Raw genomic sequence first — 13,093 nt, 5'->3', positions numbered from 1 at the left:
TCCTTTGGGTCTTTTACAAATCAAAAATGTAGAACAATGGAAGCAGCATGTCTCTAAGCACTTTAACATCACTATATTGTGTGGCGAAGGTATTACCATATCTGCAGCACACCTCTCACGTTTGTTTCCAGAAAGGATACAGTTCTTAAGCTAGAGAATACCAAGCCATGGCCATACACATAAATGCCCCAACTAATATGGATGGCAGCTACAGGCCTTAGTCGAGTGCTAGCTTTTGTTACTGCAGCAGCCACATTACAAGACACTGTTTTCATCTGTGATGTTTGACAAGCTTCTCATAAGAAGCAACTTATTTTTAAATTCCGTCTGTGCTCTTTAGCTTAAAGTCATTAATGTCATGTTTATCTGTTTATTTATCAGGCACAGTTTTGGATTTTATTTACTGTGCAGTACATATTATCACTGTTTGCATTGTGCCAGGCATTTGTTTTGTGTTTGAACAGCCATTGCAGTAGCTACAGGCCTCACACTTTTGTTACTACAACAGCACATCGCTCATTAATTTTGTACATGTTTGTTTCTGCTGTTTTCAGTATTAATAATAACTGTGACAGCTGTGTTTGGATGTGAACTGAGTTGGTGACCCTTCACTCACAGCTCCAGGAGGTGTTGGCTTCAGTCACACAGCTTGAAGCTGCTGCCACTGGGCATCACTGTGGAGGGCCAGATTTGAAGATTCGAGGAGCATTCAGCAAATCCCATGTGTTGCACGGTCAGTCCACTACTGTGGCCACTTTGGCTACTGTCTACTGAGGTTGACCCCTCACGTATGGTCAAGTGGGAGTTCATTCCAAGATGTGGAAGGCATCGACAGACTTTCTGAGTGGCTGATCGGAGGGCCCCTCCCCCGTTCTTCGGAGGAACAGGTTTTGGGTGCTATCTGTTGCTGCTGATGTCCCTGAGATAGATTGGTTGCTCACTCTGTTCTACGAAAAGCCTCTTGGCCCACAAGGTCTCGGCATTCACGCACGACAGGTTTACTGGTAGCTGGGAGTTCCAATGTTAGGTGCATTAATGGGGCCTCTTAGGGATATGGCTGCCAAGGAGGAGAAGGAATCCAGTGTGCACTCTGTGTGCAAACCAGGAGGAGTCTTTCCATATATGAATAGGATGCTTCCAGACGCTGTGAAGAGCATGGTGCAGCCATCTGCAGGTAGTGGCTCATGTTGGTACCAATGATGCATGTTGCTTTGTATCAGAAGAGATTCCGGTTTCTGGTAGCTAGCTGATGTGATAAAACCTGCCAGTCTTTCTCCTGAGAAGAAGAAGGGGCTCACCATCTGTAGCATCGTCAACAGTACCAACTGGGCTCACCACATGTAGCATCGTCAACAGTACCAACTGTGGTCCTTTCGAATAGAGCCGAGTGGAGGGTCCTGAATTAGAGGCTCTGGTGGTTGTGCGACTGTTGGCTGTAGATTCCTCGAATTGAGCCATTGGGTGACTGGTTTCTGGGTTCTGCTTAATAGGTCACAGGCCCACTACACACAGGATGTAGCTACACAGACAGTGGAGGAGGCGAATTGGTGTTTTTTTTTTTTTTTTTTTTTTTTTTTTTTTTTAGGTTATAGGGTCCCAGGAACTACAGAAAGGGCATCAGTATAAAAGCGTGCAGGGCAAACACACGAAGGTACACTTAGCAACAGTCAGTATTGTAGTTGTAAAATATTGTAGCTGTGTTGGAAAAGAACCAGAACTCCACATGCCAACAGAAAACAAAGATAGAATTCTTATACACACAGAAAGTTGGCTAAAGCCAAAAATAAGTTCAGCTGAAATTTTTACAAATGACCTAACAGTGTTCAGAAAGGACAGATTAAATACAGTTGGTGGTGGAACATTTATTGTTCTCAGAAGTAGTTTACCTTGTAATGGAACTGAAGCAGATAGTTTCTGTGAGTTAGTATGGGCAGAGGTTATACTTGCCAATTGGAATACATTATTAATTAGCTCCCTAACTATGATACAGCTGCCAAGCAGTTCAAAGAAAACTTGGGTTATTTCAAATAGGTACCCCACTCACACAATTATAGTTGGTGACCAATTCAATTTACATTCAATATGTTGGCAAAAATACACATTTAAAGCTGGCGATAGGCATAAAATGTCATCCTAAATTGTACTGAATGCTTTCTCAGAAAATTATTTTGAACACTTAGATCAGGAGACTACTTGAAGTGTAAATGGTTGTGAAAACAATTTTGACCTATTACCAACAAATAATCTTGAGCATATAGCGAGCATGATGACGGATACAGGGATTAGTGAACACAAGGCTGTTGTAGCAAGACTGGATACTGCAACATCCAAATCTACCAAAAATAAAAATACAGTACATGTATTTAAAAGAAGCACATAAAAATTTGCTTGACGCCTTCCTAAGAGGCAGTCTCCTCCTCTCCTTCCAATCTGACTGAGTAATTTTAGACCAGATGGGGTTTGAATTTAAAGAAATGGTATCAACAGCAATTGGGGTAGATATACCAAATAAATTAATAAGCGATGGTACTAATTCTCCATGGTACACAGAACAAGGCAGAACACAGTTGCAGAAGCAATAAAAATGGCATGACAAATTTAAGAGAATGCAAAATCCCAAGACTGTCTAAGTTTTACAGAAGCTCTAAATTTAGCATGAACTTCAATGCGAGTTGTCTTGAAATCTGGCACAAAACCCAAGGAGATTCAGGTTGTACGTTAAGTACACCATTGGCAAGACGAAACGAATGATGACAGTGCCACTAATGCAGAATTACTGAACACAGTTTTCAGCAACTCCTTCACCAAAGAAGGCCAAGTAAATAATCCAGAATTCAAATCTGGAACAAGTGCCAACATGAGTAACTTAGAAGTAGACATCTTAGATGTAGCAAAGCAGCTTAAATCACTCAACAAAAGCAAGACCTCCAGTCCAGATTGTATAGACGTCAGGTTCCTTTCAGAGCGTGCTGTTATGATAGCTCCATACTTAGCAATCATGCACAGCCCCTCGCTCGTCGAAAGACCCATACCTGAAGACTGGAAAGTTGCACAAGTCACACCAATACCCAAGAAACGAAATTGGAGACATCCACTGAATTACAAATTCTTATCACTAATGCTGATTTACAGTACGATTTTGGAAAATATATCGTGTTTGAACCTTACAAATTACCTCTAAGAAAATGGTTTATTGACAAATACTCAGAGATTCAGATAATATCATTCTTGTGAAACAGAAGCTGCTCTTTATTCCCACAAAGTAATCAGTGGTATCGACAGGAAATGTCAAATTGTTTCCATATTTTTAGAGCTCCAAAAGGCTATTGACACCATTCCTCACAAGCGACTTCTAAGTGCCTGTGGAGTATCACCTCAGTTGCATGACATGATTCTTGATTTCCTGCCAGAAAGCTCACCGTTTGTAGTAACTGACAGAAACTTATCAAGTAAAACAAAAGTAATACCTGGCATTCTCAAAGGAAGCATTATAGGCTTCTGCTGCTCCGGATCTACATAAACATCACAGGAGACAATTTGAACAGCTGTCTTAGATTGTTTGCATATGATGCTGTCATTTTCTATCTTGTGAAGTCACCAGACGATCAAAAAAATTGCAAAATGATTTAGACATAATATCTGTATAGTATGAAAATTGAAATTGACTCTAAATAATGGAAAGTGGGAAGTCATCCACATGAGTACTAAAAGAAATTTACCAAATTCCACTTACACAATATATCATATGAATAACTAAATTGGAACATTCACATAGATAATATTGTGGGGAAAGCAAACCAGATACTGCAACTTATTGGTAGAACTCTTAGAAAATTCAGCTGGTCCACTAAAGAGACTGCTTACACCACAAGCGTCCACCCCGTTCTGAAATATTACTGTGCGGTGTGGAATCCGCAACAGATGGGACTGACAGAGGATGTCTACGATGTTCAAAGAAGGCTACCTCATTCATATTATCATGAAACAGGGAAGAATGCCATGCATATGGTACATGAGTTGGGGTGGCAACCATTGAAACTAAGTTGTCTTTTTTTTCCCAGGATCTTCTCATGAAATTTTGATCACCAACTCTTTTCCCTCCGATTGCAAAAATATGCATAAGGAGAAATCATGATGATGATAAAATAAGAGAAATCTGAGCCCACACAAAGATTTAGGTGCTAATTTTCCTGCATGCCATTCGAGAGTGGAACGGTAGAGAAATAGCTTGGAGATGGTTCAATGAACCCCCTGCCAGGAACTTAATTGTGAATTGCAGAGTAATCATGTAGATGTAGAAGTAGATGAAAATGTGAACAAAGTAATAGACAGATTACATTATGACTGTATTATGTCAAAGATTAATACTATCACTGAACCTGCTGTCTCTTTGTTACTCAACATACTGATCTGTACCTCATTATCATACACTACACAGATTGAAATCAATATCCCAGTTAACGATGAACAGTCATTTGAAGTAAAATTTACATTGTCATAGATCTTATTCCAAATGTTTTCTGGGACAGAATGAGTTTCATGTACATGGTCTGAGTGCTGCATGTGCAAGGTTTATATAGAGTCCCTGTCTCCTCTTACATCATCAAAACCTGCACTCTCAATATCTTATTGTTGCCATGCAACTGCACTTTTGTATTCACACTCCATTGCAACTTTAAGCGTGTTGTTAGGATTTTAAATACAGCAGAGTTGAGGAAGGAAGGAAGGGAGGGAGGGAGGGAGGGAGGAAGGGAGAGATATTCTGTAAATGACAAAGTCTTTAGTGACTGAAGTGTCACATCTGTTTCATGGTATATATGATCTTTAAAAATGGCACGTTTACACTACTGCAATATACTGCAGAAATAGTGTAAATTTACCACTCCTGTGATGGCAATAATACTGCTGCTTAAAAATAATTGACACTGTCACAAGTCAAATTCTGGGTTGTCACATTTTTTCCAGAGTTTTTAACATGCACTGTGAATGATTTTGGCTGCTCAGTTTACATTTTTGCTCAGATGAAACATTCAACAAAAAGTGTGGGAACAGTAGCACACTATTAACATAATTTAACCCTGTGAGTTAAGGTGTAGTGATTTTTTGTAAGTCCATGTTGAATAAACACATGTGGTGAGATTGTATGTAGAAACCTCAACCATTTCACCTAAACCATGTGCAACATCTACACATGTGAGACAGTCCTCAGCAATTTAAATTTTGTCACTAGTTAAATACCAATTCTGATATACTTGGTTTAATACTATCTACTGATGAAAGCACATCTATATGGGATGTAATCAGTAGCACATACAATAATGACCAGGGCCCACAGGAAAACCCACACAGTACAGTGAAATTTTTTTTATCATGTTTGTTTCTATATCAGTGCATGATGTAGTGTGTTCTGTAATATGATCACAGTCCATTTACTGTGGAGACATGAGTGGAAATAAAATTACTTTTCTTGGGAGGCGGGAGGGGGAATGTATCAGTTGAACAACTAGACGACGCTCTGCTGGCCGCACAGAATGTTCCTCTATCATGATGGAAATCCTTCATATTTTACCTTATGTGTGCACCAACATTGCATCTCCTGTTCACGTAAGTTATGAATTATCTGGCCACCAATGTATCTACAATCAAAGCAGAGCCTTATTTTGGGATTTGGACAAATGTACAGAAGATAGTTGGATATGAAACTAACTACTAGGTTGCCTAATGAACACTGTTGGCTTCATTTAGAAATGGAAGCTACACTAAGGGAAGAAATATGACATTTTCCATTTGCCAGAGAGTATGACAATAAACTAAAGTTGATGGACGTTTTTTAAATTTACTTTGAACTGTCAAATATATATTAGTAACTCCAAAAACTAACAATATAAAACCATTCCATAATGGTTATAAATATTCACTTTGGAAACTATTTGAAATAAAGCCTATGTCTCTATGAACATTTTTGCTTCATATGACAGTTTGACCACCATCCGAAATTTGGACCTCTTCTCCTAGAACTTCCTAAACATATTGTTATGATGTAATGAGAAGTTTTGGTCATTCCATATGTGTATATACGGGGGGAGGGGAGTCAGGAGAGAGTTAGGGTGGGAGCTGGGGAAGGGGGAGGGGGGAGACAAAATTTTAATAACCCACTAAATACTGATTTCAGTGTTTTATGTCCCTATCCACTTCTCAAGCACTGCAATGTATGTGTGTGATGGCTTGCCTTCAGTTATTAAAAACGTTCAGAACCACTTTTCAGCTGTGTGTTCCCAGGTCCTAGTAACTGACTATAGCATCATTACATTGTACACCTTTCTTGAATTTATTTTTGACAATGCTGGACACATCTTTCCATATTATTTATTGTAATTCACAGCATAAAAGACATTCATTTACTTATTTACTCTTTGTAGGGACAATAATTGTGCTGTTTTCCAAACAATGCATAAGTGCTATTCACCTTTCAGACTTTGATGATAATGAGGTCCAAAGGCTGCAACTGAACTGTTTAGTCTGCTAGAAAGAAGACTACTTCTGTTTCTCAACTGAATGTTAGGCTGACCTGGGCACCTATGATGAAATAAGACAGTATATCAGTTCTAAGAGTCATTTTCTCAGCACAGAAATTATTTTTTATGCTTCATACCCCCACTCAACCCCATCATTCTTCTCTTTTAATTGTGTCTAATGCAGAGTCCAACATTTTAGCAAAACAGCACAGCAGAAGTGGTTAAGTCAGTTTGTTCTTATGACCACTTCCTTCTTTAAGACACAATTTGCAAGAAACATGCTGACGGAGAGACAAGCCATGCCCACAACAAGGAGGAGCAGAAACTGTCCAACATTGTGTCCCTAACAGTTGCAGAGCACCAGTTTTGTTTTGATTGGAAATGTAAAATGTAACAAAAACAGATTTTCTTGCAAAGCTGAATGCATAATACACTTACAGAATGCTTTTGGCCACAGCCTTCATCAGCAAAAGAGAAACACACACACTTTATACACACAAGAAAGCACACCTTGTGCAGACATAGCTGTCAACTCCAGTAGCTAGGCCTAGCCCGAGCTGCTGGAGATGGTGGTCATGTGCGCATGAGGTGTGCTTGCTTGTGCATATGAATGGTTTTCTTTCTTTCTTTTGCTTACAAAGGCTGTGGCCAAAAGCATTCTTCTGTGAGTATTTTAATTGTGCCTGTCTGCAACTTAATTTGTGTTCTTTACGGTAGGTAGCAATCTGCAATCTTTCTTTCCCTACATTGCTGATATGCTACCTGTGTGTGTGTGTGTGTGTGTGTGTGTGTGTGTGTGTGTGTGTGTGTGTGTGTGTGTGTCAGTAAGAGGGAGATGTGTTACCCAATGCATTTAACAAAACCACATGATTCCTTTATATTGCGGGTGTTAAACATTTAATATTAGTTTCTGTGGTATAGCACTTATGACAGCTCTATTCTTATTGAAATCATTATTAAGGGTGATAGGGAACATAAAAAGTGCTAAACAGTGAGGACAGTAATTTTGTGTAATAATTATCTATACTACTATACCAAGAAACGTGGCTCTTTAACATTGTCACTAAAAATCTCAAAACATACTTCAGCATTTACTTCAAATTTTGACATTATATTCTAATAAACTTTCAAATGAATATAGGCTATATACATTTCTAAAGAGCAATGTGCAGGTTTTCTGTTAGAACTAACTCAAAAAAAAGGAAATGTCGTGCTGTGCTCTACTGTTAAAATGTTTAGTTTCTTTTCTTTCTTGCAGTCAATTTTAACTACAATATCAGGGGATTTAAACCATCAGAAAAAAATTTTTACCCATATATATTCTCTCTCATTATATGTATTTTTAAACAAAAATTGTGTACACAACAGTGTGCTGTTTTGTTTCCTCCCTTCACTATCAGCTTATGATTAGAAAACTACAATGGAATATGAATTTGCAATAACAATGAACAAGGCTCAAGATCAGAGAGACGGGGGAGGAAATGGACACAGACGGGAAAGGAGGGAATGGAAAGAGAGAGGGGGAGGAGGAGATTATGATGTATATCCATACATATTTAGAAATTGTGAAGCATTGCCGAGTTTGCTTCTTTAAGACAACATCATAAACAGAAACAGTCCTTACGCAACACATTCTCCAGCACTGCTAATACTTATGGGAACATAGCTGAATCATGCTGAGCAACACTATGGAGAGGATGAGGGATAAAAAGAAACACACACTATTTAATAGTTCAAGAACATTTGAGTTGTAAAACAAGTGTTCACTATTTCCCAGATGAACAATAGTGATAGGATGCAAATGTGCTTACTTTGCAAAATTTTGCCACTATGGAACATTTTCCCTTGAATTTGCAGGGAAAGTAATTACCAAATGAAACAATGTATGAAATTTTTTTCAAATGATTTTGTGATGCCTTTAGGTAACTTTTCTTCATTTATATGTAGGGTTCTACAATTTCAGTCTAACACCATTTTCACATACCTAAAACAGAAGCATTAGACATTGAATTCATTACTATATCACTCATGAATTAAATGTAAGAACGAATCATGTGTCAGAGAACAATCTTGAATGGCGAGCACGCGCGCACACTCACACACAAAAGCTCAAAAAGTATTGTGGTCCCATAATAATGAACAAACATATTTCCAGACACATAGAGCACTATGTATCCTCAATGAATCTTCTACTAGCTAGGCCATAATCCTCCTAGTATATCTTGGGATATGACTTGTTCTTAAGTTTAATTCCTGAGTGATACTAGTGCACTCAATGCATAATGCTTCCAGTTTAGATACTTGAAAATAGCGTAACACCAAAACTGTACAATTGTACATCAAATAAAGAAAACATCAACTGAAGGCCTCACAAAATCATTTTAAAAATTCATTGCAGCTGCAGAGAGAGTCACAATAAAGATAATGTCTGTGATTTCTAGTAGTAACACCTTATACAATATTTAACAATAATCTCATTTATAATTTCTCACATACTAATGTTGCTGTTTCCACACAAATCCATCAATGCATTACTTTACACTCACAAATAAATTTCAGCAAAAACTCAGTAAGATACAAAACAGAGATAAAGCAAATTTCTGGTTTCTGCAGCATTAATATCTCCTCAAGTTCAGTCTCTACTGCTTTTAAAATTCATAAGAAACAAAATCAACATTTTTACTTCTCATTTCTGGGAATGCACTGTTTGTAAATTTAATCACATAAGGAAGAGCATGACAAGTTACTCACATTTCAAGTGTACGAAACTGTGTTTGAGAAAGAAAATTATTCATCTAGTCAAACAACGAAAGTTGTTGACCATTTTTAAGTTATTTGTATCTCAAAATTTATGAATGACCTATAAATAACAGAACAAAAAAGTCTGGATATAAGATTTGGACATACAGTCTTCCTAAATATAAGTAGCTTGAGTATAGTAGTTTGAGTATAGTGAATGTGACAGAATATGGTCTACTTACATGCAAAAATTACAAAATTTACACATAAGCTCCCAGTTTAGAAATACTGTTAGAGCAAAACAGTTTTAATTTGACAAAATATTGCAGTGAAATTGCAGAAACTCAAGTTGTCCTTTTATTAAACTACAGTGCAACAGCACCAAGAATTCGTGAAAGTTTCACAATTAGGCAATGAGGTGTGGTTCTCATCGAGATGATACAATATGCAATATAACCTACGATGCAACTCCCAACATGACACAGAAGCAACCTGAATTGGTGGCTCACATAGAAAAGTAGCTGAAGTGACTTAACTACATCAACATTATACTCTGCAAGCCTCCTCATGCTTTTTGGCGGAGGGTACTTCTGGCACCGCTAACTGATGCCCCCTTAACACATTTCACTCAAAAACCGAGTGTGGGAAGAATGGCTGTCAGCAGGCCTTTGTATCAGCTCTAATTTTCTTGTCATGTCCATTATGCGAGATGTATGTGGGAGGAAGTAATATGTTGTCTCAGTCTTTCTGGAAAGTACCCTCTCAAAATTTCAATAGTAAACCTCTCTGTAATGCACAATGTCTCTCTTGTATTGTTGAGCACTTCTGTGATGCTCTTTCACCGACTAAATGATTCTGTGACCAAACATTCCACTCTTCATTGGATCTCTCTCTCTCTCTCTCTCTCTCTCTCTCTCTCTCTCTCTCACACACACACACACACACACACACACACACACACACACACACACACACCAATTCTACCTGGTAAGGATCTCATACTGATGGAAGACACTCAAGAATCGATCAATCAAGAGCCTTGAATGCTGCTTTCTTCATGGAAGAGCTACAGTTCTTTAAGATTCTTCCTAATAATGTCAGTCTGGTATCTGCATTTCCTACTATTTGTTCTATGCAGCCATTCCACAGCCCTTCTTGACAATGGGAATGACCTGTGCTTTTTTCCAGTCACTAGGTACCTTATATTGCCACAGCAAACTACAATAAACTGCTGCTAGTAGGGGAGCAAGTTGTTCTGCATAAGTTTATAGGTATCTCATCTGGTCATGATGCCTTTTCACTAGTAAGTGGATATTGTTGCTTTTCTACTCTGAATTGGTTATCTTTATATCTGCCACTTCGACATTCATACGATGGTTGAAAGGAGAGACTGTGTTAAAATCTTCCGCGGTGATACAATATCTGAAGACCGAATTATGTATTCCAGCCTTATCTGTCATCTTCTGTTTTGATGCCAGCAAGGTCTCAGAGTGAATGAAAAGATGATTTCGAACTGCTTATGGGTTTTACATAAGTTGAAAATCTCTCTGGCTTTTTACTCAGATCAGTTGACAACATTTTATTTTCAAAGTCATGGAATGCTTCTCTCATTGCTCCCTTTATGCTCATTTTTTGTTAATTCAGCTTTTTTGGTAGCTAGGTTTTGACCTCTTGGATTTGAGATAAAGCTCTGTTTACAGAGCAGTTTTCTAACACAGCTATTAAATCATGGTGAGTCTTTTCCATCCCTGAGTCTTTTCGATCTCTGACATATTGAACGAAGCTTTTGATCCCCCCTCCATTTGTGCTCCAAATCTTCATCTCATCACTGAATATTTGATGCTGACTACTCATATACTCTGGAATTTGTATTATGTCACTCTTCCTAAGCAAAAATATCTTTCTGCAGTTCTTAACATTCCTTGCAAAACCTATAGTCATAGTTGCTATCATGAATTTATGATCACTGATGCCTTCCTCTACATTAACCAATTCAATAAGCTCAGGCCTGTGTGTTGCAAAGTTGTCTAAGATATTACCTTAAAGTCTTGGTTCTCCAACTATATGCTCAAAGTATTTTTTACGCAAGACATTCAGAAGGACGTCACACAAATCCCTGTCTTTGGCACCAGTTTTGATAGTAGGACTCTCTCAATCTATACCTAGCAAGTTGAAGTCACCCCAATTACAATAGTATGATCAGGAAAATTATTAACTATATTCTGCAAGTTCTCTCCTAACTACACCCAAATTAATTCACATTTAGTGTCCCTGATAACCTCACTATATTACTGAGTTCTTTACTGGAATAAATATGCCACCACCACTGGCAACTAACCTATTCCTTATGATAAATATTCCAAGCTCAACTCAGGATTTTGTTGCTATGCAGTTCCGGTTTCAACCAACTTTCTGTTCCTAACACTACTTGGGCATTATAACCTTCAATAAATGACACCAGTCCTTGGACCTTTCGTTAGATGCTCCTGCAGTTTGTTAATATCATATTAACCTTTTCTATATCCAATCAGAGAGGACGAGCATTCTCTGAGAACACTGTGGTTGGTGTACCTTTGATTTTGGTATGCAATTCATCTCTGATCTCAAGGGGAAGGGGGTGTTTCTTTAACCTAAAAAAAAACATGTACTCTGCTACACTAGCAGTCGCTTCCTAGGTACAGTGCACATCTAACCTATTAAGAGGAACTCTACAATTCTGCAACTGAGACTGAAGGTCAAGAAATTCAGATCCAATACCATCACAGAGTTGTCTGAGCCTCTGGTTTAGACTTTCCATTCTGCTCGAAACCAGACAACCAAGATTCATCCTGGATACGATGCTACAAGCAGACAGCTTATCCAGCACTCAGTGTGCAATGCTAGTTGCCTTCACCAAACCAGCTATCTGCCAACAGGATCGGAGGATAGTCTCAGATCCCAAGCGCCATGCATCTTTTGTGCAGACATGTGCCACTATTTGCAGCCGGTTGCCACCTCCATGTCACGGAAGAGGCCTCCCCTTCAGCAAACATACTGACTGCAAACTGGCATTCTTTCCTATTCTGCATGCTATTTCCTTGAGTGGCTCCATTACCTGCCTAGCATTAGAGCTTCTAATAACCAGCATAATCACCCTCCCGAAATGGGCAACAGAATTGGCCACTTGCCTATCAGGAGAGGCACCCCATACTGACTCAGAAGTTTCATCAACATTGAGTAGCAACTATTACCTGTTGCTAACGTGTAAGGAACCAGCTGTGCGGCCTGTTCACTCTTTCACCTTCCACCAAGTGACACCCAAACGCACCACTGTCTGCCAAACACACTCAGGTGAGGAACGACTGGTCAGGTGTTTCTTACCGGAAGATACAATGACAACAATGTCACCAGGGAATTCGAACTGCACCAAAGGTGTTGCATATCTTCCAGCTGTTTACGGACAGCAGCCAATTCTGCTTGCATCCATTCACAACAAGCACAGTCCCTATCCATATTGTACTGTGTAAAAACTTGATATACAGTGTCAAAACATACAAAGCAGTCAAGATTTACTTACAAAGTACTAGCAGACCCCACAAAAGAGTAAATTACATGACTGTGGCACTACTGAGCTTGGAATATGCGTAGAATATAACGAGGAGAGTAAACAAATACTAAAATCTACTTTGCAGACTTCTCACTACAGCCTGAAATTTCTCTACTAAAAATGGATGTATCAACAGTTACTTTTTACTAGAAAATCTCACCCAAAAGCTACTTGCAAGAAATAAATATTCAAACTCTAATGCACTGACCTGAACTACAGGCTGTGCACTCACGTGAGATTTAAACGTAGAGAT

The 13,093-nt window shown here is 38.6% G+C and overlaps 1 protein-coding gene across 2 annotated transcripts in view; it reads right to left on the bottom strand.

Moving 5' to 3' along the window:
* Positions 1-13,093, bottom strand: part of LOC124721325 (glycylpeptide N-tetradecanoyltransferase 2-like) — a 97,836-nt gene that overhangs the window by 47,477 nt on the left and 37,266 nt on the right. The window lies entirely within an intron of this gene.

Source organism: Schistocerca piceifrons, chromosome X (assembly GCF_021461385.2).
Source record: "Schistocerca piceifrons isolate TAMUIC-IGC-003096 chromosome X, iqSchPice1.1, whole genome shotgun sequence".
In the NCBI taxonomy this organism is placed as follows: Eukaryota; Metazoa; Arthropoda; class Insecta; order Orthoptera; family Acrididae; genus Schistocerca; species Schistocerca piceifrons.
Note: the sequence above shows the minus strand (reverse complement) of the source record. Positions and strands in the feature narration are given on the sequence as shown.